The sequence below is a fragment of the Podarcis erhardii genome, assembly GCF_964252035.2.
Source record: "Podarcis erhardii genome assembly, chromosome: 7".
Classification (NCBI taxonomy): domain Eukaryota; kingdom Metazoa; phylum Chordata; class Lepidosauria; order Squamata; family Lacertidae; genus Podarcis; species Podarcis erhardii.
In genome coordinates, this window is record NC_138511.1 from 9,939,194 (window position 1) to 9,965,537 (window position 26,344).

The window sequence follows — 26,344 nt, forward strand, 5'->3', positions numbered from 1 at the left end:
AATGGCATCCATCTGTTCCAACTGGCCTGGACCTGCTTGAAGCTGTCTGGAACTGTTCAAACTTGCTTGGGCCTGTTCAAACCAGCCTAGACCTCAGACTGGTTGAAACAGGTCTAGGCTAGTTTGAACCAGTGCCGGTTAAAACCGGTCTTGGCCCGTTTGAACCTATCTAAGCCAGTTTGTGCTGGTCCATGCCGGTTTGAACTGGTCTTGGCTGTTTTGTACCGTTCTAGGCCAGTTTGAACAGGCCAGTTCCAACCCACTTGGAACTGCTCAAACTGGCTTGGGCTGTTTCAAACTGGCCTAGACCTATTCAAACCAGCCAAGACTGGTTCAAACTGGCTTGTACCGGCTCAAACCGGCCTAGACCGGTTCCAACTGGCTTGGACCTGTTTCAACCGACCTGGACCGGATTGTGAGCTGGACCAGATTGTGAGAACGGATTGTGAGCTGAATTGGCCAAGCCAGGTTGTTTGGCGAGTTTCCACCTCCCACCTATCCGACTATCCAGCTTCAGCCTGCTTGCTTGAAAATCCGAAAGGGTTAACACCAGCAGGGGGAGCCCTGCTGATGCACATCAACTAGGCACTCCCGCAGGGTCACTGCTCGGGGGCGTGCCTTAGGCACTAGCCTCCATAGGCTTCAGATAGGGTCATGCCCCTGGAATCCTTTATCAGACTACCCTTCAATATCCGGGGGAGCAAAACTCGCCGCCAGTACCCTCAGACCTGCAACCAATCCCTAATCCCTGCAGATCTGTCAACCAACCAAACATTGTTTCCCGCATTGGAAGGATGCACGCCATCCTCGTGGTAGAGGGTCACCTTGCTGCCTAGTAACAGGTCTGGGCTGGTTTGAACCGGTCCAAGTCAGTTGAAACAGGTCCAAGCCGGTCTTGGCCCGTTTGAACCTGTCTAAGCCAGTTTGTGCTGGTCCAAGCCGGTTTGAACCGGTCTTGGCTAGTTTGTACCAGTCTAGGCCCGTTTGAACAGGTCTAGGCCAGTTCCAACCCACTTAGAACTGCTCAAACTGGCTTGGGCCATTTCAAACTGGCCTAGACCTATTCAAACCAGCCAAGACCGGTTCAAACTGGCTTGTACCAGCACAAACCGGCTTAGACCTGTTCAAAGTGGCCTAAACCAACCGACTTGGACCTGTTTCAACCGATCTGGACCGGTTCAAACCAGCCTAGACCTATTCCAAGCAGTCTGAGCCAGTTCCAACGAGTCTGGGGTATTTCAAACTGGTGTGGGCAAGTTGGAACCTGCCTGGACTTTCCCCAATTGGTTTCAGCTGGTTCAAACCGGCTTGGATCTGTTCCACCCATTCAAACCAGTCTTGGGAACTTGGAATCCGCCTGGACTTTTTCAAACTGCTTTGGGCTGGTTCCTACTGGCTTGGACTGGAACCAACCAGTATGAATGGGTCCCAGTGTTACGATATGAGAGCAACGCAGCTGCAAACTTGCAGCTTGGTGAAAACATCACATGATGTGGCTAGCTGTGGGAAAGAATCTTCCCGGAAGTTCACAGGCTTCACAAAGATTTGTGCAGTGTGTAATATGAGACCTTCCTGTTGCGTATGTGAAGGACGTCTTTGTCACTTGCTTGCTGAACACTGAACTCTTCGGACATGTTTTCTGTAGTGCTGCAAAGTCAGAAATAAAGAGATGTAAATAGACTTTCTGACTATCTCCTTTCCCTGCTAGGGAAGCAAGGAGGGAGGGGGTGTCCTTTTTCCACGCTGGGAAATGTCGCCTATCAAGATCTTCCTTGACTGCGGGGATGCCAGCCAGGGCAGATCACCAGTAAACAAGTTCCGGGAACCGACGAGGGGGGCCAGCCTCTCTCAAGGGGGCTTGTTTTCCAACATGTGGTAGCAGAGGATGGTCGATGGATCGTAAACATCCTCTGCAAAGAATGTGGTAGCACGCGGATGGTGGCTACAAAGCAACGACTAAGGACGGCTGGTGGAAACGTGTTTTGATGACTTACAATGTTCCACGGACCTCTGACGGTTGCTGTTTGATGGCTGGATGGTGTACGCGGATTAAAAATTCTCCAGTTCACTCAAAAGGGATGCTGTTTTTGGATTAAAACGGAGCCAGAGAAAGCCACATACCAAGCATTCCAGGGGAGAGCTGATAACTGCCGTTGCCTAGCGACGACGTGAGTACTTTCTGGGGCTGATTTATGAGCTCGTTAGCTTCAAAGGCAAAGGGAAACAAGCCGGAGCAGTAAAATTAGCTCAGAGGCTGCAAAGAACTGTTGGAAGAGACTTTCCAAGCTGAGCTAGCTGCCAGATGTTTGCAGTTTGAAAACAGCTTATAGACTTTTGGATTTTCCAGCTCGTAGCTGAAAGCTGAAGCTTGGAATTAAGATGGCTCTGTTCTCTCAGAAACTGAGTGGGCAAAACTGGGAAGAATGGTGTTTTGCAATGGAATACCTGCTGGTGGGAGAGCAGCTTTGGCACTTAGTGCAACCCCCACAGCCTGTTGCTGTGCAAGTACAGGGGAAGAAGGCTGCAGTTCAAAGTGAGCTGGAGGAGCGTATGATCAGAATTCTGACTGAAAGTGTGGAAGCTTATCTTGTGCCAGTCCTACAGGGTGCCAAAGAACCAAGGGTTGCTTGGGAATCCCTCCGGAAAGCTTGTGAACCTGGAGTGGGAAGCAAGGGCCGAGAGTTGGTTGCACCAGAGGGGGAGAGCCAAGATGGCGCTGGCCAGATTCTTGAGAGCTCATCGAAAGCTGGGAGGAGCTTTGAGCCCCCAAGAGGGAGTGAAGGGACTGTTGCTGCTGTTGCTGTTGATGTTCCTGTTCTTGCTGCAATAGCTGTTGCTGATGGGGGGAGTGAAGCTCAGAAATCAAGCACCCCCACTACTTTTGCTACAGAGCAGCAAGCTGTAGCTCTGAACGCTGTTCATTGTTACAATTGTGACCAGACTGGGCATATTTGGAGGAACTGTAAGAAGCCATGTCAACAGAAAGGAGCTAGAGGGAGCTCTGCAAAGCCTGAGGCTTCAGGCAAAGGTCAAGCCGAGTCCCAGGCAGAACCAGCTAAGGCTTTGCTGTCGACAAAAGCCGCATTTTCGGTGGAAAACGCATTTGTTTTGGACACGGGAGCGACCCAGCACATGGCATTGCGCCGGGAATTGTTTTCTACGTTTGAGAAGCAATGCTTCACTGTGAAACAGGCCAATGGCCAGGAGATGGAAGCGACAGGGATCGGGACTGTATATTTGGAAAGCCTAAACTTGACTATAAACAATGTGTATTTTGTTCCTGATTTAAAGTTCAATATGTTGAGTGTATCTCAGATGACAAAGAAAGGACTGTTGTCCTATGATAAGCAGAGTTGCAAAATCTTTAAAGATGGAGAACGGTATCTTTCTGCCAGAGAGAAAGACGGACTGTATCTCTTAACTTTTGATAAGAATGATTACAAAAGTTGTACTGCATGTGAGTCTAAAATGCTTTCTCTTGTAGGTATATCGGACGGAGCCATGGATAAAAAGGCACCTAAGATTACCAGTGTTTTTCAGTGAGTGTATGCTGATGTAATTGGTCCTCTAGCACCATCTAGAGGCAATGCAAAATACTACCTTGTATTGGTTGATCACTATTCTCAATATGTATGGCTATATATATTGGAATCACCCAGAGAAACCTTAGCAAGGTTTAAGGATTTTTGTGATAAGGTTAAGAGTGTTCATGATGCTAATATTGATTATCTTTTCACAGATGAGAAGCCAATTTTTCTTTCACAGGATTTTCAGGATTTCCTCAAAAGACAAGGGATAGAGCATAAGATTGCTGTCTCAGGAGCTGCATGGAACAAAAGTGTGTGTGTAAAGGTGAACAAAGAGTTGAAAAATGGCATGGATGCACAATTGCTGAGTTCACATTTGCCACGTGAGTATTGGGCTGAATCTTTATTGGCATTTTGTTATACTTGGGTGAGAAAGGTTTCAAAAGGTATGGAAAGTTCTCCTTTTGAGAGGCTATTCCACAGGAAACCTTCTGTAACGCATTTTAAGGTTTTTGGATCTCACATCCAGACAGAAACTCCAGATGGGATAAAGAATGCCAGAGGCATTTTTTGTGGGTTATGAAAAGGGTCTCTACAGAGTAATTTTGTCTGAATCTGGTCAGGTGATTCTCACAAAGTTTCTAGAGAGCACTCCGAGACAGGAGACAGAGGTTTTTCACACATTTCCCACTGATGACAATTCAGATGATGATTATGATGATTCTGATTATTCTGGTACTGAGAGTGACACAGAAAGCTCAGGAAGTTCTGTTGACACAGTCATTGAGAGAGGTTCACACACAACGGCTAGACCTTCACAGGTTAAGGTTGAACCACTGTTTACTGTTGGAACTGGTTCTCCAAAAGGTTCTGAAGATGAACCAGTCAGCAGAGAGGATCAGCACCTCATTCGCAGGTCTGAGAGAATCACAAAGGGCGTACCACCCAAGAGGTATTCTCAAGAGTTTGCTAATTCAGCTGTTGCATGTGTTACTATTGTTGACAACTCAAGCCTAGTAATAATAATAATAATAATAATAATAATAATAATAATAAAGTGTGTCTAAGTCAGAGACAAAGACACGACAGGGAGTTGCTAAGCGTAACACTACCTTCCCTAGCCAAGGTAATGCAGATGCACTCATTCCTTGGAAAACAGACAACCAGAGAGTTACATTGGTGAAAACAGTGGCGGGTAGTTCCAATGGTGGAACTGAAACAACAGGGGATTGTTACGTGTATAACAACTGTTTGTTTTCTTCTCTGGATCAAGCTTTGTTTGCAGCTAACGTTGATTCATATGGGAGAGGATGTTACGATATGAGAGCAATGCAGCTGCAAACTTGCAGCTTGGTGAAAACATCACATGATGTGGCTAGCTGTGGGAAAGAATCTTCCCAGAAGTTCACAGGCTTCACAAAGATTTGTGCAGTGTGTAATATGAGACCTTCCAGTTGCGTATGTGAAGGACGTCTTTGTCACTTGCTTGCTGAACACTGAACTCTTCGGACATGTTTTCTGTAGTGCTGCAAAGTCAGAAATAAAGAGATGTAAATAGACTTTCTGACTATCTCTTTTCCCTGCTAGGGAAGCAAGGAGGGAGGGTGTGTGCATTTTCCATGCTGGGAAATGTTGCCTATCAAGATCTTCCTTGACTTCGGGGATGCCAGCCAGGGCAGATCACCGGTAAACAAGTTCCGGGAACCAACGAGGGGGCCCAGCCTCTCTCGAGGGGGCTTGTTTTCCAACACCCAGCAGGTCTGGGCTGCTTCCAAGTGACACAGAGCTGTTCCAACCGGCCTAGACCTCTTCAAACTGGCTTGGACCAGCAGAAACCAGCCTGGACCGGTTCAAACTGGCCTAGACCAGTTCCAACCGGCTTGGACCGGTTCAAACCAGCCTAGACCGGTACAAACCTGCCTAGACCGGTTCAAATTGGCTTGGACCGGCAGAAACCTGCCTAGACCGGTTCATACTGGCCTAGACTGGTTCCAACCGGCTTGGACCTGTTCCAACTGACTTGGACCAGTTCAAACCAGCCTAGACCTGTTCCAAGCAATCTGAGCCAGTTCCAACCAGTCTGGGCCAGTTCAAACTGGTCTGGGCAAGTTAGAATCCGCATGGACTTTTCCCAACTGGTTTCAGGTGGTTCCAACTGGCTTGGACTGGTTCCAACCGATCTGAACTGGTTCCAACAGAATTGATGGTACCAGGGCGCCAGGGCACTGAATGTGGACCTTTCAGTACCGCATTTCCAAATCAGGTGACTGCATTTTGATCGGGAACAAAGGGAAGCGAATCTCTGAGAATCTGGTGAGAAGCACTTCGCAAGGGACATAGCGATGTGGGAGGAGTGTTCAACAGCTTGTAATTCAAGCACTCCACCAGGCTGTATGATAGCAAATTTCAAAAGGGCTTTCTCAGGGGACTATGGTGTCAAACTGACCCCAGAGACTTTGAGAACGCATTGTGAGCTGAATTGGCCAAGCCAGGTTGCGTGGCGAGTTCCCGCCTCCCACCAGTAGGAATAAAGACACATGACACCGTTATTTTAAGGTTAATGGGCTAAAATTGGCCACAACTTTATTGGTTACAGGTGATGAGTGCTATTGGCTTAGGCATTAATCCTATCCCACCATCTGGCTTCAGCCTGCTTGTTTGAAAATCCAGAAAGGTTAACACCAGCAGGGGGAGCCCTGCTGATGCACATCAACTAGGCACTCCCCCAGGGTCACCGCTCGGGGGCGTGCCTTGGATCCTGGCCGCCATAGGCTTTGGACGGGGCCATGCCCCCCAGAATCCGGGACCAAGGAGAAGAGTCGGTGGAAGAAGATTGGAAAAAATTTAAAGTATATCTTCAAAAATATTGTAAAATTAAGGATTGTTAGAAGGATGCTGGAAAAAGAAAATTATATGGTTTTGGTAGAAATGATATAAAGGATTAAGTAAAAATGAATTGATGAAATTGATGAAAGAGAGAATGTAAAATAATAATATATTAAGATAAATTATTAAGTTAAAAACAAGGTTGGAAGGATTTGCTGAAATAACAATTTGAACTAGAATACAAAAATGGGAGGTGTGAGGAGGTCAAGGAAATAAGTAAAGGAAGAAAGTTAAGTTAAGGTTTAATCTGGTTTTCTTCCCTTTTTTTAATGATTATATTTTTTCTTTGTATTTATTTTTTGTTTTTTTGTATTTTTCTTCTTTCTTTTTGTAATTCTTAAATTCTGAATAAACATTATTGCTTCAATCAATCAATCAATTTCCTTTATTTGACCGATAGTCAGAGATAAAACACAATACAGAATTATAGACTAAAACATCATAGGGGTACATAAATAAGATAGGGCCACAGTACTAAACCTCTCTCAGATAACCCACATCAAAGCATTCAGTTATACGTTTCCGACACTTGAGTGCCAGGAAAAGGAATTTAGCCACTGACAAAGTTGTTTCCCCAGAAGACTTATTTAGCAGATATGCTGTCTGCTTTCCTCTTTGTCGGGGACTGAGCTGGGGTAAGTATGGAGTTATAAGATACTGTCTTAAATCGTTGTAGAAGGGACAACTCAGTAAAATGTGCTCTGTGGATTCTACCTCACCCAACGCACAATGGCATAATCTCTGGTCATATGGGACTCCTCCATATCTTCCCTTCAGAACCGCTGAGTCAAGAACATTCAGCCTAGCCGCAGTAAATAGTCTGCGGTATTCCACGTAGTGGATATCCGCCAGGTAGCGAGCTGGAGCAGCCCGATACATCTGCTCCCCAAGAAACAACCCAGGTTTCACACAGGCTATGTCCTCCTGTCTGACAATATCCCTTAATCTTTGGGCGATCATTGCCTTTGCGTGGCTATATGTCATGGACTCTATATAAAGGGAGGACAACCCGCACTTCTGCACTTCCTCCACTATCTCCCCTTCCCATGGAGATTTAAGGTTATCCCTCAGAATCAAGGGGGCCAAACCCACCGGTCTGAAACAGAGCTTGAGCCATAGCCATAACTTCGCTTTCAGGGCCACATACCTAAAGGCTTGACCCAGGTATTTGAAGCAACTGACCTGCTCTAAAGGAATACCATTAATTGACCATAAATTAGGTTTCAGTTGAGCAGCAAAGACCATTATTTTGGTCTTGGCATAATTTAGTTGGAGCTCGTGTTGGGTCTCATATTCATGAAGAGCTCGAAGCATCCTCCTTAATCCGATGGGGGAGGTAGCTAATAGGGCGGCATCGTCCACATACAGTAGGACATTCAAGGCTCGATAAACATTATTAAAAAAAAAAACAGAATCCTTTGTCGGACTACCCTTCAATATCCGGGGGAGCAAGCTCGCCGCCAGTACCCTCAGACCTGCAATCAATCCCTAATCCCCGCAGATATGTCAGCCAACCAAACATTGTTTCCCGCATTGGAAAGATGCATGCCATCCTTGTGGTAGAGGGTGGAATATGCCCAGGCAGGTTCCAACTTGCCCAGACCAGTTGGAACTGGCCCAGACTGGTTGGAACAGGTCTAGGCTGGTTTAAACCAGGCCAAGTTGTTTGAAACAGGTTCAAGCTGGTTGGAATTGGTCTAGGCCTGTGTGAACCAGTCTAGGCAGGTTTGTACTGGTCTAGGCCTGTTACCATGCAATATGTGCCATTCACTACTCCTGACCTGCTAAACTGGCAAACCCATACCCTGCCTTTTTCTGAAAAGCCTCAAGCTATGCAGGACCTAATGGCCTCAATCGTGGTAACCCATCTGCCCACGTGGCAAGATTGCAGGCATCTTTTAATGATCCTCTTCACCACTGGGGAAAGTAGGAGAATAGATGCCACCTCAGAGCGAAACGGGAGGTGCCACCAGCAGAGCCAAACCCCGATGGAAGGGTCTGTATTTGGTACACCCTTGCAGATTCAAACCTCCTTGGACCCGCACCAACCGGCCTGGACCGGTTCAAACCAGTTTGGACCGGTTCCAACCGTTCTCAACAGGTTCCAACCAGCTTGGACCAACACAAACCGGCCTCGACCGGTTCAAACCGGCCTCGATTGCTTCCAACCTGGGTTGGGCTGGTTCCAACTGGCTTGGACGAGACCCAACTTGTATGAACTGGTTGTGACTGGTCTGGGCTGGTTCGGAGTGACATAGTCCTGTTCCAACTGGCCTGGACCTGTTCTAACCAGCTTGGGCCAGTTTCAAATGACCTGTACCTGCTCCAACTGGCTTGGACCGACTCCAAACTGTCTGGGCCAGTTCCAACCCACTTGGAACTGTTCAAACTGGCTTGGGCTGGTTCAAGCCATCCTAGACTGGTTCCAACCAGTTTGGACCGGTTCCAACCAATCTAGACCAGTTCAAACTGGTCTGGGCAAGTTGGAACCCACCTGAACCTTTTCCAAGTGGTTTGTGCTGGTTCCAACCGGCTTGGACCAGATCCAACTGGTATGAATAGATTCCAACTGGTCTGGGCTGGTTCCAAGCGACATAGACCTGTTCCAACTGGCTTGGACCTTGCCTAATCAGCTTGTTCAGGATTCAAATGACCTGCACCTGCTCCAACTGGCCTGGACCTGCTCAAAGCTGTCTAGAGCTCTTCAAACTGGTTTGGGCCAGCTCAAACTGACCTGGACCAGCACAAACTGGCCTGAACTTGTTCAAACCGGCTTGGATCAGTTCAAACAGGTCTCAACAGGTTTGAGCTGGCTTAGACTGGTTCGAACAGGTTTCAACAGGTTCGAACCGGCTTGGACCGGTTCCAACCAGCCTAGACCTGTTCGAAACAGCGTGGGCCAGTGTCAAATGACCTTACCTACTCCAACTGTCCTGGTCCTGCTTGAAGCAGTCTGGAACTGTTCAAACTGACTTTGGCCATCTCAAACCAGTCTAGACCTGTTCAAACGGGCTTGGACCAGCACAAACCGGCATGGACCAGCACAAACTGGCCTAAACCGGTTCAAACCAGGCTTGACATGTTCAAACTAGCTTGAACCACTTCCAGCCAGTCTCAAAAGGATCCAAACTGCTTGAACCAGGTCAAAACAGCCTCGACCAGTTCAAACCTGCTTGGACCACCACAAACCAGCTGAGACCAGCACAAACCAGCCTAGATCTGTTCCAAGCAGTCTGAGTTAGTTCAAACCAGTCTGGGCCAGTTCAAACTGGTCTGAGCAAGTTAGAACCAGACTGGACTTTTTCCAATTGGTTTGAGCGGGTTGAAACCGGCTTGGACGGGCTCAAACAGGCCTAGACCTATTCAAACCGGCATGGAAAGGTTCAAACCGGTCTGAACATGTTCCAACCGGCTTGGACTGGTTCAAACCAACCTAGACCAGTTCCAACCAGTCTGGATGAGTTCAAATTGGTCTGGGCAAGTTGGAACCCGCCAGGACATTTTCCAACTGGTTTGTGCTGGTTCCAACCGGCTTGGACCATATCCAACTGGTATGAACTTGTTCCAACTGGGATGGGCTGGTTGCAAGTGACATGGACCTGTTCCATCCGGCCTGGACCTTTTCTAACCAGCTTGGGCCAGTTTCAAATGACCTGCACCTGCTCCAACTGGCCCGGACCTGCTCCAACCCGTCTGGGCCGGTTCCAACCCACTTGGACCTGTTCAAACTGGCTAGGACCAGCACAAACGGGCCTAGACCGGTTCAAACCAACCTAGACCGGTTCAAACCAGCTTGGACAAGTTCAAACCAGCCTAGACTTATTCAAACGGGCTTGGACCGGTTCCAACCGATCTCAACAGGTTCCAACTGGCTTGGACCAGTTCTGACCAGCCTGGACCTGTTCCATCCAACTTGGCCAGTTTCAAATGACCTGCACCTGCTCCAACTGGCTTGGATCTGCTCCAAACTGTCTGTGCCCTAACCCGCTGGGTCATAATTTCACAAAAAAATCTGACATTCTGCAATTCACTCTGGTGCCAAACTGTTGCAAATGCTCCCCTGCAAGGTTTTGCGGTGAAAGCAGAAGGGTTTTTATCCTAGGCCAAGAAATCAGCCCTCGATGACTTAACCTGTGAAAAAAAAAATCTAAGCCCCGGGGTCACAATTTCAGCAACAATCTACAATTCTTCAATTCACTGAAAAATGGTGCCAAACTGTTGCAAATTCCCCCCGGAAAGGGTTTTTATTATAGGCCAAGAAATCAGCCCTCGACGACTTAACCTGCGGAAAAACATTTTTCTGAAACCATCTGTGATGGCCTGGGATTCCGATTCAGAGGCTGAACCAGAGGAATCCCAGCCTGCACAGGAGTCCCCGCCTCCAGGGCCGGCTAAACTGGGGCAGGGCCTTGATTCTGAAGTGCCTGCACCTGTGCCGGATCCTCAGCAGCAGGCACCAGGTGATTCCACTCTGGCTCCAGAGGTGGTTGAGGACTCAGTGCCTGCAGGTGAGTCTCCCCCTGGGCCCAGTAACCCTTTAGCCTCTCCTGAACTGCAGAGGCTCAGGGCAGAGAGGCGAAGGGAACTGGTTTCTCCCAGGAGGAGTGCTCGCCTTAAGGCCAAGAGAGGCGGGTCTCCTGGGGGCTGGGACCGCCCCTGGCCTCAGAACAGATAAAGGCCAGTCGGCCCGGTCCCAGGTTGTGGGAGCAATGTCGTTGTTGAGTACCTGTTCCTGCCCGGACCCAGACCTGACTCTCCAGTGCCCCTGTCCCCGCCCGGCTTCCTGCTTCGGACCTCGCCCGGCTCCTTGTGGACTGTTTCCAGGCTATTGACCCAGGACCGGACTTTTGACTATTTTGACTGGCTATTGACCCAGCACCTTGTGGACTGTTTCCAGGCTATTGACCCAGGCCAACGGTAACCTTTCCCCCGGGACCAGCACACAATCCCTAAGCTGCAGGGGTGACAATTTCAGCAAAAATCTGACTTTCGGCAATTCACTCAAAAATGGTCCCAACGCTTGCAAATGCTCCCCTGAAAGCTTTGGCGGTCGAAACAGAAGACTGTTTCTCACAGGACAAGAAATCAGCCCTTGACAACTTAACCGGCGGAAAATGATTTTTTTGAAAAAATTTCAGCAAAAATCTGACGTTCTCCAATTCACTGACTATTGACTTTGTAGATTATATAAGGCAGTCTCCTAGGTAAGTCAACTCTATCCTAAGACAAGTAAATAATAATGTGTTTCGGTACAAGCAGCTTTTCCACATTCACTACTTCCAAAGTTTGAGTAAGAAAGCCACTAATTGGGTTAAATTGGTTCCTTCACATCTTTCCAGCTTTCTTAGTCGCATGAGCTTGAGCTCAAAGAATGTTAGGGGTTTCCTCCATAACTCTGACAAGCAAGTTATCAATGTTGTCTTCCAGCTCCTGCACCTGCTGATCTCGCTTTGCAATCACATCTTTCTGCTTCAAGACCAGCTGGATCAGCTCGCTGTGTGTCAGCTGACCATAAACGTAGGCGGGATCTGAAGGATCTTCGATGTTATGCTCTGGGTTTTTTTGCAGATGATTTGCTTGTTGTAGTATGCATTGGTTTCACAGGATGAAGTCGGAGCTCAGCAGGATAAGTTGCGTCACCCTGCAGATTCTGACTGGGATGTGTTCCCGAGGGTGAAACCCATGCCTGGAGCAGCTTCTTCTTGCCAGAGGGATCCACTTTGGAAACCAAGCCCTCTGCTGTAGCTTTCTTCGTAGGTTTTGCTCTATTACAGCCAGAAGTATCAGATTGGAAACAACTAATAGAGTGAGAAGAACTGGACAGAGGGGAAAGATGAAAAGGCTTAAGAGAGAAGTCAGGACTATCACCCTGTCTATATTCTTTTAAGCTGCAAACATTCGTCTGCTCCAAACCCTGTACATCATGGCTTGCATTTTCAAGGGCTAGTGCTGAAGGTGCAACCAATGGTTTGTTTAGTTCAAATCCATCATCAGGAGCACTTGTCTTCATGAGAAGCGATACTGTCTGGGGAAAAATATTTTTTTGGAAAAATCCCGAAGCCCTAAGTCAGAAAAAAATCTGACATTCTCCAATTCACTCAAAAATGGCGCCAAACGGTTGCAAATGCTCCCCTGAACGGTTTGGCAGTCGAAACAGTAGGCATTTTATCACAGGGCAAGAAATCAGCCCTCGACAACCTAACCGGCGGAAAACGATTTTTTTCAAAAAAAATCCCTAAGCCCAGGGGTCACAATTTCAGAAAAAATATGACGCTCTCCAATTCACTCCAAAATGTTGCCAAACTGTTGCAAATGCTCCCCTGAAAGGTTTGGCGATCGAGACAGAAGGCTTTTTATCACAGGACAAGAAATCTACCCTTGACAACTTTACCTGCAAAAAAAGACTTTTCTGAAAAACACCCCAAACCCCGGGGTCACAATTTCAGCAAAAATCTCACGTTCTCCAATTCACTCAAAAATGGTACCCAACGGTTGCAAATGTTCCCCTGAAACGTTTGGCGATCGAAACCAAAGGCTTTTTATCACCGGACAAGAAATCAAACCTTGACAACTTAACAGGCGGAAGAAGACTTTTTTGAAAAAATCCCTAAGCCGCGGGGTCACGATTTCAGAAAAAATCTGACTTTCGGCAATTCACTCAAAAATGGTTCCAAAAAGGTGCAAAATTTGACAGTCGAAACAGAAGGCTTTTTATCACAGGACAAGAAATCAGACCTCGACAACTTAACCGGCAGAATATATATTTTTTTTTTAAAAAAAACCCTAAGCCCCGGGGTCACAATTTCAGAAAAAATCTGAATTTCGGCAATTCACTCAAAAATGGTGCCCAACGGTTGCAAATGCGCCCCAAAAAGGTTTGGCGGTTGAAACTGAAGGCTTTTTATCACTGGACAAGATATCAGACCTCGACAACTTGGTCACACTTTCAGAAAAAATCTGACTTTCGGCAATTCACTCAAAAATGGTGCCCAACAGTTGCAAATGCTACCCTGATAGGTTTGGCGCTTGAAACAGAAGGCTTTTTATCACAGGACAAGAAATTAGACCTTGACAACTTAACCGGCGGAAGAAGATTTTTTTGAAAAAATCCCTAAGCCCCGTGGTCACAATTTCAGAAAAAAATCTGACTTTTGGCAATTCACTCAGAAATGGTACCCAACGGTTACAAATGCTCCCCTGAAAAGTTTGGCCATTGAAACAGAAGGCTTTTTTATCACAGGACAAGTAATTAGCCCTCGACAGCTTAACCGGCAGAATTTTTTTTTTTTTTTTTTTTAAATCCCTAAGCGGGGTCGCAATTTCAGAAAAAATGTGACTTTTGGAAATTCGCTCAGAAATGGTACCCAACGGTTGCAGATGCTCCCCTGAAAGGTTTGGCGGTCAAAACAGAAGGCTTTTTAACACAGGACAAGAAATCAGACCTCGACAACTTAACCGGCAGAAGAATATTTTTTGGAAAAAATCCATAAGCCGCGGGATCACATTTTCAGAAAAAAACTGACTTTCGGCCATTCACTGAAAAATGGTTCCAAACGGTTGCAAATGCTCCCCTGAAAGGTTTGGCGGTTGAAACAGAAGGCTTTTTATCACAGGACATGAAATCAGATCTCGACAACTTAACCGGCAGAAATATATTTTTTTGAAAAAATCCATAAGCCCCGAGGTAGCAATTTCAGAAAAAATCTGACTTTCAGCAATTCACTTAAAAGTGGAACCCAACGGTTGCAAATGCTCCCCTGAAAAGTTTGACGGTTGAAACTGAAGGCTTTTTATCACCGGACAAGAAATCACACCTCGACAACTTGGGTCACAATTTCAGAAAAAATCTGACTTTCGGCAATTCACTCAAAAATGGTGCCCAACAGTTGCAAATGCTCCCCTGATAGGTTTGGCGGTTGAAACAGAAGGCTTTTTATCACAGGACAAGAAATCAGACCTCGACAACTTAACCGGCAGAAAAATATTTTTTTGAAAAAATCCCTAAGCCCCGAGGTAGCAATTTCAGAAAAAAATCTGACTTTCGGCAATTCAGTCAAAAATGGTACCCAACGGTTGCAGATGCTCCCCTGAAAGGTTTGGCCTTCAAAAGAGAAGGCTTTTTATTACAGGACAAGAAATCCGACCTCGACAACTTAACCGGCAGAAAAATATTTTTTTGAAAAAATCCCTAAGCCCCGAGGTCGCAATTTCAGAAAAAATGTGATTTCGGCAATTCACTCAAAAATGGTACCCAACGGTTGCAGATGCTCCCCTGAAAGGTTTGGCGTTCAAAAGAAAAGGCTTTTTATTACAGGACAGGAAATCAGACCTCGACAACTTAACCGGTGGAAGAAGTTTTTTTAGAAAAAATCCCTAAGCCCCGGGGTCACAATTTCGGGAAAAATCTGACTTTCGGCAATTCACTTAAAAGTGGAACCCAACGGTTGCAAATGCTCCCCTGAAAGGTTTGGCGGTTGAAACTGAAGGCTTTTTATCACCGGACAAGAAATCACACCTCGACAACTTGGGTCACAATTTCAGAAAAAATCTGACTTTCGGCAATTCACTCAAAAATGGTGCCCAACAGTTGCAAATGCTCCCTGATAGGTTTGGGGGTTGAAACAGAAGGCTTTTTATCACAGGACAAGAAATTAGGCCTTGACAACTTAACCGGCGGAAGAAGATTTTTTTGAAAAAATCCCTAAGCCCCGGGGTCAGAATTTCAGAAAAAAATCTGACTTTTGGCAATTCACTCAAAAATGGTGCCCAACGCTTGCAAATGCTCCCCTGAAAGGTTTGGCGGTCAAAACAGAAGGCTTTTTAACACAGGACAAGAAATGAGACCTCGACAACTTAACCGGCAGAAGAATATTTTTTTGAAAAAATCCCTAAGGTCCGAGGTCGCAATTTGAGAAAAAAATCTGACTTTCAGCAATTCACTCAAAAATGGTACACAACGGTTGCAGATGCTCCTCTGAAATGTTTGGTGTTCAAAAGAGAAGGCTTTTTATTACAGGACAAGAAATCAGACCTTGACAACTTAACCGGCGGAAGAAGTTTTTTTAGAAAAGATCCCTAAGCCCCGGGGTCACAATTTCGGAAAAAATCTGACTTTCGGCAATTCACTTAAAAGTGGAACCCAACGGTTGCAAATGCTCCCCTGAAAGGTTTGGCGGTTGAAACTGAAGGCTTTTTATCACTGGACAAGAAATCACACCTCGACAACTTGGGTCACAATTTCAGAAAAAATCTGACTTTCGGCAATTCACTCAAAAATGGTGCCCAACAGTTGCAAATGCTCCCCTGATATGTTTGGCGGTTGAAACAGAAGGCTTTTTATCACAGGACAAGAAATTAGACCTTGACAACTTAACCAGCGGAAGAAGATTTTTTTGAAAAAATCCCTAAGCCCCGGGGTCACAATTTCAGAAAAAAATCTGACTTTCGGCAAGTCACTCAAAAATGGTACCCAACGGTTACAAATGCTCCCCTGAAAAGTTTGGCCATTGAAACAGAAGGCTTTTTATCACAGGACAAGAAATCAGACCTTGACAACTTAACCGGCAGAAAAATATTTTTTTGAAAAAATCCCTAAGCCCCGGGGTCACAATTTCAGAAAAAAATCTGACTTTCTGCAATTCACTCAAAAATGGTACCCAACGGTTAGAAATGCTCCCCTGAAAGGTTTGGCGGACGAAAAAGAAGGCTTTTTTATCACAGGACAAGAAATCAGACCTCGACAAATTAACCGGTGGAAAAATATTTTTTTGAAAATATCCCTAAGCCCCTGGGTCACAATTTCAGATAAAATCTGACTTTCGGCAATTCACTCAGACGTGTTACCCAACGGTTGCAAATGCTCCCCTGAAAGGTTTGGCGGTTGAAACAGAAGGCTTTTTAACAAAGGAAAAGAAATCAGCCCTCAACAACTTAACCGGGGGAAGAAGATGTTTTGGAAAAAATCCCAAACCCCGGGATTACAATTTCAGAAAAAAATCTGACTTTAAGCAATTCCCTCAAAAATGGTGCCCAAAGGTTGCAAATGCTCCCCTGAAAGGTTTGGGGGTTGAAACAGAAGGCTTTTTATCACAGGACAAGAAAATAGCCCTCGACAATTTAACCGGCGGAAGATGATTTTTGTGAAAAAATCCCTAAGCCCCAGGGTCACAATTTCAGAAAAAATCTGACTTTTGGCAATTCACTCAAAAATGGGGCCCAACGATTGCAAATGCTCTCCTGAAAGGTTTGGCGGTCAAAACAGAAGGCTTTTCATCACAGGAGAAGAAATCAGACCTCGACAACTTAACCGGAGGAAGAAGATTTTTGTCAAAAAATCCCTAAGCCCCGGGGTCACAATTTCAGAAAAAATGTGACTTTTTTCAATTCACTCAGAAATGGTGCCCAACCGTTGCAAATGCTCCCCTGAAAGGTTTGGGGGTTGAAACAGAAGGCTTTTTATCACAGGACAAGAAATCTGCCCTCGACAACTTAACCGGCAGAAAAATATTTTTTTGAAAAAATCCCTAAGCCCCGGGGTCAAAATTTCAGAAAAAATCTGACTTTCGGCAATTCACTCAAAAATGGTACCCAATGGTTGCAAATGCTCCCCTGAAAGGTTTGGCGGTCAAAACAGAAGGCTTTTTATGACAGGACAAGAAATTAGACATCGGCAACGTAAACGGCGGAAGAAGATTTTTATGAAAAAATCCCTAAGCCACAATTTCACAATTTCAGCAAAAATCTGACGTTCTGCAATTCATTCAAAAATGGTGCCAATCTGTTGCAAACGATCCCCTCAAAGGTTTTTCGGTGGAAACAAATGGGTTTTTATTATCGGAAAGAGAATTAGCCAAAGACGTCTGAACCACATTTTTTTGAAAAAATCCCTAAGCCGCGCGGACACAATTTCAGCAAAAATCTGACGTTCTGCAATTCATTCAAAAATGGTGCCAATCTGTTGCAAACGATCCCCTGAAAGGTTTTTCGGTGGAAACAGATGGGTTTTTATCATTGAAACAGAATTAGCCCTCAACGTCCGAACACCTTTTTTTGAAAAAAATCCCTAAACCGCGCGGTCACAATTTCTGCAAAAATCTGACGTTCTGCAATTCATTCAAAAATGGTGCCAATCTGTTGCAAACGATCCCCTCAAAGGTTTTTCGGTGGAAACAGATTGGTTTTTATGATTGAAACAGAATTAGCTCTCAACGTCCGAACAACTTTTTTTTTTTAAATCCCTAAGCCGCGAGGTCACAATTTCAGCAAAAATCTGACGTTCTGGAATTCATTTAAAAATAGTGCCAATCTGTTGCAAACGATCCCCTCAAAGGTTTTTCGGGGGAAACAAATGGGTTTTTATTATCGGAAAGAGAATTAGCCGACTACGTCTGAACCACTTTAAAAAAAAAAAAAAATCCCTAAGCCGCGAGGTCACAATTTCAGCAAAAATCTGACTTTCTGCAATTCATTCAGAAATGGTGCCAATCTGTTGCAAACGATCCCCTCAAAGGTTTTTCGGGGGAAACAGATGGGTTTTTATCATTGAAACAGAATTAGCCGAAGACGTCTGAACAACTTTTTTTTGCAAAAATCCCTAAGCCGCGCGGGCAAAATTTCAGCAAAAATCAGACGTTCTGCAATTCATTTAAAAATGGTGCCAATCTGTTGCAAACGATCCCCTCAAAGGTTTTTCGGTGGAAACAGATGGGTTTTTATCATTGAAACAGAATTAACCGAAGACGTCCGAACAACTTTTTTTTTAAAAAAAACCCTAAGCCGTGCGGGCAAAATTTCAGCAAAAATCTGACGTTCTGCAATTCATTTAAAAATGGTGCCAATCTGTTGCAAACAATTCCCTCAAAGGTTTTTCGGTGGAAATAGATTGGTTTTTATTATCGGAAAGAGAATTAGCCGACGACGTCTGAACCACATTTTTTTAAAAAAAAAAATTCCTAAGCCGCGCGGTCACAATTTCAGCAAAAATCTGACGTTCTGCAATTCATTTAAAAATGGTGCCAATCTGTTGCAAACGATCCCCTGAAAGGTTTTTCGGTGGAAACAGATGGGTTTTTATCATTGAAACAGAATTAGCCCTCAACGTCCGAACAACTTCTTTTTGAAAAAAAACCCTAAGCCGCGCGGTCACAATTTCAGCAAAAATCTGACGTTCTGCAATTCATTCAAAAATGGTGCCAATCTGTTGCAAACGATCCCCTCAAAGGTTTTTCGGTGGAAACAGATGGGTTTTTATCATTGAAACAGAATTAGCCCTCAACGTCCGAACAACTTCTTTTTGAAAAAAACAGAATTAGCCGAAGACATCTGAACAACTTTTTTTTTGCAAAAATCCCTAAGCTGCGCGGGCAAAATTTCAGCAAAAATCTGACGTTCTGCATTTCATTTAAAAATGGTGCCAATCTGTTGCAAACGATCACCTCAAAGGTTTTTCGGTGGAAACAGATGGGTTTTTATCATTGAAACAGAATTAACCCTCAACGTCCGAACAACTTTTTATTGAAAAAAACCCCTAAGCCGCGCGGTCACAATTTCAGCAAAAATCTGACGTTCTGCAATTCATTTAAAAATTGTGCCAATCTGTTGCATACGATCCCCTCAAAGGTTTTTCGGTGGAAACAGATGGGGGTTGTTATCATTGAAACAGAATTAGCCGAAGACGTCTGAACAACTTTTTTTTAAAAAATCCCTAAGCCGTGACGTCACAATTTCAGCAAAAATCTGACGTTCTGCAATTCATTCAGAAATGGTGCCAATCTGCTGCAAACGATCCCCTCAAAGGTTTTTCGGTGGAAACAGATGGGTTTTTATCATTGAAACAGAATTAGCCGAAGACGTCTGAACAACTTTTTTTTGCAAAAATCCCTAAGCCGTGCGGGCAAAATTTCAGCAAAAATCTGACGTTCTGCAATTCATTTAAAAATTGTGCCAATCTGTTGCATACGATCCCCTCAAAGGTTTTTCGGTGGAAACAGATGGGGGTTGTTATCATTGAAACAGAATTAGCCGAAGACGTCTGAACAACTTTTTTTAAAAAAATCCCTAAGCCGCGAGGTCACAATTTCAGCAAAAATCTGACGTTCTGCAATTCATTCAAAAATGGTGCCAATCTGTTGCAAACGATTCCCTCAAAGGTTTTTCGGTGGAAACAGATGGGTTTTTATCATCGAAACAGAATTAGACCTCAACGTCCGAACAACTTTTTTAAAAAAAAATCCCTAAGCCGCGCGGTCACAATTTCTGCAAAAATCTGACTTTCTGCAATTCATTCAAAAATGGTGCCAATCTTTTGCAAACAATCCCCTGAAAGGTTTTTCGGTGGAAACAGATGGGTTTTTATCATTGAAACAGAATTAGCCCTCAACGTCCGAACAACTTTTTTTTGAAAAAAAACCCTAAGCCGCGCGGTCACAATTTCAGCAAAAATCTGACGTTCTGCAATTCATTCAAAAATGGTGCCAATCTGTTGCAAACGATCCCCTCAAAGGTTTTTCGGTGGAAACAGATGGGTTTTTATCATTGAAACATAATTAGCCGAAAACGTCTGAACAACTTTTTTAAAAAAAATCCCTAAGCCGCGCGGTCACAATTTCAGCAAAAATCTGACGTTCTACAATTCCTTTCAAAAATGGTGCCAATCTGTTGCAAACGATCCCCTCAAAGGTTTTTCGGTGGAAACAAATGGGTTTTTATTATCGGAAAGAGAATTAGCCGACGACGTCTGAACCACTTTTTAAAGAAAAAAATCCCTAAGCCGCGAGGTCACAATTTCAGCAAAAATCTGACTTTCTGCAATTCATTCAAAAATGGTGCCAATCTGTTGCAAATGATCCCCTCAAAGGTTTTTCGGTGGAAGCAGATGGGTTTTTATCATTGAAACAGAATTAGCCGAAGACGTCTGAACCACTTTTTTTTTAAAAAAATCCCTAAGCCGCGAGGTCACAATTTCAGCAAAAATCTGACTTTCTGCAATTCATTCAAAAATGGTGCCAATCTGTTGCAAACAATCCCCTCAAAGGTTTTTCGGTGGAAACAGATGGCGTTTTATTTTTTTTATATATATATATTTATTAATTAAGATTTTTAAACATAAATGCAGAAATAAAAAACAGTGTAGCATATATCATAACATACTTTCTTAACCTCTTTGGACTCCCTCACACCTCCCGCTCCCACTTGCATCATTGTCAATTCTTGCCTGCAATTTATCATCTTGTTTGCAATCTTGTGTCACATTCATTTAACTATAGTCTGTTAATTCTCCAATAGGTTTATAATTTTTCCTCAACTTACTTGTCATCTTAATTCCATCTAATTTAGTGGTGCACAATTATTTATGATCTAGCATCCTTTCTTAACATTCAGCCAAATTGCAATGTTTTTTTAAATAAATCTTAAATTTCTTCCAGTTTTCTTCAACCCTCTCCTCTCAGGCAGCAGCAGCGCGGCTTCACTCCGTTTATTGCGCAACGACCCACAGCGCCGCTACCCCCTCCCCGTTCCGGAGCCCCTTACGAGGTTCCTTCAACGTTTCGGGGGTTGCTCCTGGCGCCCGCCGGGTCCCGAGACCACAGGCGTTTGCTGCCTGTGGATTTCCGATGTGGGTCTCCGCTTCGCCGTAGCGGACGACCCGTTCTCAACGGAGCTCCCTCTCGGCAGTTAGAAGAGGGCAGCCATTGCCGTTCGCGCCGCCTCCGGAAGACCAACAGATGGGTTTTTATCATTGAAACAGAATTAGCCGAAGACGTCTGAACAACTTTTTTTTAAAAAATCCCTAAGCCACGCGGTCACAATTTCAGCAAAAATCTGACGTTCTGCAATTCATTCAAAAATGGTGCCAATCTGTTGCTAACGATCCCCACAAAGGTTTTTCGGTGGAAACAGATGGGTTTTTATCATCGAAACAGAATTAGCCCTCAACGTCCGAACAACTTTTTTTCAAAAAATCCCAAAGCCGCGCGGTCACAATTTCAGCAAAAATCTGACGTTCTGCAATTCATTCAAAAATGGTGCCAATCTTTTGCAAACAATCCCCTGAAAGATAAGAATCCAATGTCTCAAAGTAGCTGTTCTACTACAAAGGAATTTCAGAAATAGACTGGAAAGAGAAGCTGCTGAATTGCAACTCATTACCAAACTTAAAACCATGGAGAGACCTGGTCTGAACAAAGACATTGGATTCTTATCTCATTATACATGACAAAGCCATTTTTCACCTTCTCACCCCTTGCTTTTTCCTGTAAGACCTATTGCAGTCGTTAAGAGTCGTCAACAGGCTCATCACAGCTATCTGCCAATCACCCAATCCCACCACCCTTCTGAGTAATACCCCTCCCCACCTTCTCACTATATAGAAGGGTCTGGTGACTTCTGTTTCAGTGTATCTGAAGAAGTGTGCATGCACACGAAAGCTCATACCTAGAACTAACTTAGTTGGTCTTTAAGGTGCTACTGGAAGGAATTTTTTTATTTTGTTTTGCCCATTTCACCAGTTTGAGACTAACCAAGGTCATGTCTTCTATTTTAGGCAGAGGATTCACAGACAAAGTGGACCGACTAAAACTTGCAGAAATTGTGAAACAAGTTATTGAAGAACAGACAAACTCCCATGACTCTCAGTAGCTGGAGCCGCCTATTCTTAACAAAGCAAAAACGCCCCTCCTTTTTTTTAACCATTTGAGATTTCTCCTTTAAAATGTAAAAAAAGTATTTTTATGTAAATTAATAAATCACAATTATTTCATTTAAATTTTCATGCAGCTTGAGAAATGCTGTATAGATGTAGATAACAAGAATCATTGGTACTGTAATATTTTTTTAAAAGCTCAGTTCCTCAGAATATATATATATATATATATATAATATAATTTTTATGTACCGTTTTAACACATGACTGTTAGACGGGGCAAATTATGATTGTCTTCTTTTCAATAACCAGATGCTGTCTTGTCTCCCTCCAGCTGCCTGTATCAAATAGTTAACAGCCTGTATCACTTAGCCTTGTTCTATCTCTGCCCTTTGCATTCAGCTCAGTAAATTACTTGAACTTAGCACTGAAGGATACAAACAGCATGATTGTCCTTTGCAACTTTTCTTCCAAGGCAGCTGCTTTGATGGCAGAAGAGCTGGCTGTGGAGGGGGACCCAAAGAGCCTCTAGCAGAGGTAGCCCTGCTGCTCCTGGGTCTCCCCTCTTCCCCACCCACCCCACTTCTGAAGCTGAAAAAGGACAGAAACCGGCCCTCTAACCTGGATAGGTTGGTTTTCTTCCTTTCCTTTTTTTAAACAAATTCATTTAACAAAGATCTGTACATATTTCTAGTTTTTTATCTTACGACACGTTTGCGTTTTACGACTTGACGGATGACGGTTTTATAGAATTATTTTGGTACAATCCCTTGTGCCGTTTAGCCTGTAAAGTGCCGCTTCAAGGCTTCTTAGGAGCTGTTGACTTTTCACGTGGTTACTTTTTCATTGCTCACTTACTTCTGGGATTGTTTACACTTGGTTTCCTGAGCCATATTGCCTCATCAGTTGCTATGCTCCATTTTTTGTCCTTTTACCGCTATTTAGCTCATTGCTCACTAGCTGCCTCTGCCATAATTTTGTGTAAGTCAGGACTGGAACCCTTGCCTAACAAGGATGCTGTCTCAATGTGTAACAGCCTTTTTCTTAGTTCTTTCCAACAATTCCCAGTGGAAAGTATTAAACTGATTGGTAAATTTTCAGGTGGGTGCCCTATATTTTTTGGTTTCGGTCTTCAGCGCTGACAGCTGGGCGATCAGGCTGGTAGGAAGGTGCGTCAACAGGCCACCCTCCATGCTTTTTCACAGCTAATAAATTGGGGCAAGGCGTAAGTACAAAACCATGAGAGCCAGTGTGGTGTAGTGGTTAAGAGCGGTAGTCTTGTAATCTGGTGAACCGGGTTCGCGTCTCCGCTCCTCCACATGCAGCTGATGGGTGACCTTGGGCCAGTCACACTTCCTTGAAGTCTCTCAGCCCCACTCACCTCACAGAGTGTTTGTTGTGGGGGAGGAAGGGAAAGGAGAATGTTAGCCGCTTAAAGGGAGTGAAAGGCGGGATATACAAATCCAAACTCTTCTTCTTCTTCATGATCTGACTTGGACACTAAGAGCACGCACCAGGAAACTATTGGAGAAGCCCTTCTCTGGACATACCCACAAACCAAATGTCAAGAGAAGATGGGCCTTCTGAAGTCTTGCTCACAGCAGGATTATATTCACTGACGCTGTGCAGAGCGAGGTTCATAGAATTAGAATTGGCCCAAAGGGTCGTCTATTCCAACCTCCTGCAATGCAGATGGAGGCTTCTACTTACAAGAGCAATGCTGAAGTGGAAAAAAGGCTCTTGGATGCTCTTCAAAATTTCCAGGTGAGGTGAATCTTTACCACCAGCTTGTCAACTGGAATTTACTTCTGTGTGGGAACATCAAACTATCCAGAAGCCAATGTCTCTGGTCCTGTTCTCAGTGAAATAAACAGTAGCGTCTTCCCTTTCAGTATTGTTCTGCTCTGAAAATTGGCACCCGTATTCTTCAAGAATTTGACACACACCTTTGTTTTCCTCGATTTCTCTCCCCATGGAGGGCATTAAGAGTGACTGGCTTGCAGTGGTGTGATGAAGAACTCGCAACAGTGGTTGTCTTGCCATTTTCTGCAGAAATTCTGTGACAACTTACATGTGCAAAGAGTAGACTGTGGCGAAACAAGTGTGGCTTTGAGGCTGTTCGTAAATTCCAGTGGCTGACCCCCTCCCCGCTAGCATAAGCAGTTCCCAGAATGCTCTGCTTTCACCACTCTGGTTAACAAGACCTGGCAACTCTTGCCAGATCTGTCACTTTGAACAATAAGGAAAAAATGGATTAGATTAAGGTTAGTATAGCAACTTGAGGTTGAAGATCAAATGCTGTTATCCCACCCCCTTTATTACAAAAGATTAATTTTATTTCCTTAATTGTTTTAAGTGGGTTTATTTTTTTTAAAAAATGCCTTGTTATGCTTCCAGCATATCTTATTTTAAAGGAGGTTAAATGACTGAGATCTCTGGGTTGGTTTTGGTTCTAAGTATGTGTTTCATAATACAATACAAGGCAAGGCAGATACTGGATAGGAGTTTTGCTTTCAACGGACAAGTCCATGGGGAGTAGGTTGCTGAGGAAGAATTCTTGAAAAGACCAACAGCCCACTCAGTAGCTCAACCACTAAGCATGTGTAGAACTTAGGCATGGGTATTTTGTTTACTTCAGAGGAATACTCGCACAGATTTGCCGTCACTTTTGAAGTAAACTAGGGGAGCCCTTGCAGGAAAGAGAGCTTCATACATACATAGGAAACCTCTGCATCAGTAGCTGTTTTCTGAGTTGGGTGGACAGAAAGCAGTAAGCAAAATGGGACAAAATGAGTTGTGCAACCTTCTGTTTTTCCACCCTGGCAGTGCTTCTGGGATAATGCGTTTAGAGCCACCTTCCCCAACCACGTCCTACACATTTTTTGGACTGCAACTTGTATCATCCTTTTTTAAAAAAATAGTTTTCATTTTCTAATATGCAAAAAGCAGTAATAGCAATAATAAAGGAAGCAGAGAAAAAGTGATCTAAACAAGAAAGGGAATGGAATGCTATGAGGTGAGAGAAGGGAGTGGTAGTACTCCAAAAACAGCACTATAATTCCAGACGATTGTCCTTCATAAGCATATTATCCAAAGGAATCCCTGAGGTAGCTGCCAGTTGTGTTCCTTTAAAGTATGATGCAATATAAGGTTTTAGAAAAGCTGTCCTTCGCTTTCAGATTGCGCAGGGTTCAACTGCATTTTGTTATAATTTTGTTAAAGCAGTGGTCCAGATCTGGTGGTACCAGGAGTCTTGCAAGTCTCCTGCAGCTGACTTCCAGCGTTTGGCCGAACCAACTTGACAGCTGGCCATGCTGTGTGGCTGACCCAAGTTGTAGTCCAACAAATCTGGAGGGCATCAAGTTGGGGAAGGCAACTATAGAGGATTTGTGTGTACGGAAAACTTCCAACTTTCCCTTTGGCCAGAAAAAAACCTGTTTGCAAAGGTACCAGATTCATAACAGCACCTGCCAATCATTTGTGGAACTGGAAATGCAGGTGGGTTTCTTTTTTTCTGATGCAATGTTTTCCACATTTATTTTCCCTGTTGGAATTTTCTCAGCAACCCCTCACTAAGGTGGGCATCATGTTCCCACTAGCTAATATGAGCTTGTCTGGTTTGTTATTCAGAGTAGCAGAGACTTGTCCAGGAAAAGGGAGTTTGTTCTGAGGCTGGCTGGCAGCATGGGTGTAGCTGTGAATCCTAAATTCAATTGTCGTTCTCTCAAAATCTTCTTTCTTCACCATTTCAGTGTGTCTTTTTGTTGTACCATGGTTCAGTTCGGTTCTCTTCCCCTGCCCATCAGTATTATTATATAAATGTAAATATTATGCATTGGTGTACATAAATAATTTTACTAAAACTTTTAAAAGTATCTGGCTCTTGTTGTTTTTGTTTTTTAAAAAAAGTTTTAGAAATTAAATTGCAGATTAGCATTTTAGCAACGGGTATGGTCTCAAGATCAGTCGAGTGCCCTCATGGCCAGATAGCCAGTTTCCTCACCCCCCAGCCATCTTCTGCATGGCAAAATTGGGCAGAGTAAAAAGTATTTCTGCATTTTGCAGAATAATGAGGTCTGTTGCTAAACTCTGCCAGTTGCTTCCCATTGCCCATGTAATGCATGCAGAGCTTGTTGACATTGGCACTTTGGCTTATGAGGGTGCAGATCTAAATCAGAGGTGGGGAACCTGTTATTTCCATATGTTGGTAGACTCCCAGTTCCTATCCACCCCAACCTGCAAGGGCAGGTATATGATAGAAATTGGAGTCTTAGAGATCTCCCATCCCTGG

At 44.2% G+C, this 26,344-nt stretch overlaps 1 long non-coding RNA gene across 1 annotated transcript in view; it reads left to right on the forward strand.

The window, feature by feature from the left end:
• LOC309345508 overlaps nt 1-25,928 on the forward strand; it is a 70,093-nt gene extending 44,165 nt beyond the window's left edge. The window contains exon 2 of the long non-coding RNA XR_014158270.1: nt 25,725-25,928. This is a non-coding gene — a long non-coding RNA (uncharacterized lncRNA). The remainder of the gene's footprint in view (nt 1-25,724) is intronic.
• Nucleotides 25,929-26,344: the final 416 nt, after the last annotated feature.